This window comes from Humulus lupulus, chromosome 6, assembly GCF_963169125.1.
Source record: "Humulus lupulus chromosome 6, drHumLupu1.1, whole genome shotgun sequence".
Classification (NCBI taxonomy): Eukaryota; Viridiplantae; Streptophyta; class Magnoliopsida; order Rosales; family Cannabaceae; genus Humulus; species Humulus lupulus.
This window is the reverse complement of record NC_084798.1, coordinates 9,890,634-9,892,375: the sequence shown is the minus strand read 5'-3', so window position 1 is coordinate 9,892,375 and position 1,742 is coordinate 9,890,634. Positions and strand designations below refer to the sequence as shown.

The window sequence follows — 1,742 nt, the reverse complement described above, 5'->3', positions numbered from 1 at the left end:
AAAAGAAAAGATTTTGCTATTGTTTGCAATTGGATCTACTTGGGCAGTAGGGGTATAGTTGAAGAGAGACTTGCATTGCATTGAACCTATCTATATGTTATTTTTTTAATGTAAAAATAAATTGTTTTTTAACAACTTTAAACAATGAATAATTTCTAAACTACTCCTTTGAGAAGGTGTTTATAAATAATTTCTAAAGTGCTTTTCACGATTGATTTAACTGAACCTGAATTACTTGTTTATCTTTTCCAATTTGCCTTCTGCATCTAAATCTCATTTGTCATGCTTGGCTTATGTGTTTTGATCCCATGACAGCTCGGGTTGGAACTTGTTGGTGAAAGCCTCATCTTTTTTCTTTGTTTTGTTTGCAAAAAGGTTAGGTTCTGATTATTACATATTTGTCGAGCATTTTTTTTTTATGTAAACCCAGTTTTCTTCTTTCCACTTGATGCTGAAATTGAATTTTTTTCAATGGTTTTTTGTTAGTAATATAGGTTGCCAATTAAGAGACGTGATTTGGGGTTGAAAGAGATTTTTTTGTTTGCTTAGAGAAAGATTGTCCTAATATAGTACTTATATGAAGGATTTAATTTAATGCATTTCTTTTGTAGGGTCTTGAGTATAAAGCTTAGCAACAAAGCAAAATAGTGTTCAATTACTTGGTGCAATGGCCTATTGTGCTCCTGAGCAATTGTCCCAGTGTCTCCATAAGATTGTACCAAAACTGACAGAGGTCTCTCTTTGTGTTTATGAATTTTTTAATTTATTATGTAAAATATTTCATGCTCATACTTAATTTTGTTTATCTTTGTCTTCTTTAAACTCTTAGGAATGCAGGTTTTAACTAATGTCCATCCAAGTTTTTGCTGGTTATGCAGAAGCATAGTAAATATATGTGAAACTTGGCTTTTTATGTGTGTCCAGTTCATTAAAATTTTGTATTAAAATTCTGTGGCAATTTTTTTTATGCTCTGTTTGAGGTAATTTTTTATAATATGTATCGATCCTTTTTTGTTGCTCTGGTTTGTTGTTAGGCAATCTGTTGTGGTAGGTGTCATTGTTACTTTGAATTATTTTGGCCTATGATGTTCAAGAATAAATATACTTATTTTATGTTGGTGATTATGACACTTGATGTGCTCATATTTTATTTTTATTTTTAATATATGTTGGTATCCCAAGTGTCGTAAATGCCCATAATAATAAGTCATATATTTTATGAAATCCTTATGATGATTAAATTGGGGATATTTATTTTGCTGAAATTAATTATAAAGTCCTTCTCACTGGCGCCAATTCGAACCCCACCTTCGGCCATTGTCGGTGTCCACCTCCCAAAGTCATCATCGACATTCATAATGAGTTCAGTCAGAGAAAAGGAGGCTCTCATGCAATGATCCCAAAGTGAAGAATAGGAAGAATGTCAAGAAAAATGACATTATTGAGTTTTCAATGACCTAAAAATAATGTATAGATATTTTTTTTTTATGAAATGTGCTTCTTAATAAGCAATGAATATTGTATAATATATGTTTACTTATTTTTTTTATTAAAGTTAAATAATTTATTTGATTAATAATGTTAAATATTTTTCAAATTAATTACTTTCATTTATTATTTATATTAAATAAAATTTATATATAATTAAAATTACCTACATAGAAATATTATATTTACTCACAAATAAATAAGTGTAGGTAAAAATAAATATACTACAACATGTCAACATGTCACGTAGACCA

At 28.9% G+C, this 1,742-nt stretch overlaps 1 long non-coding RNA gene across 1 annotated transcript; it reads left to right on the top strand.

Moving 5' to 3' along the window:
• Nucleotides 1–226: 226 nt before the first annotated feature.
• On the top strand, nucleotides 227–925 carry LOC133783770 (uncharacterized). The gene is made up of 2 exons (XR_009870950.1): nucleotides 227–375; nucleotides 612–925. It is a non-coding gene; the product is annotated as an uncharacterized LOC133783770 (long non-coding RNA).
• The last annotated feature ends 817 nt before the right edge of the window (nucleotides 926–1,742 follow it).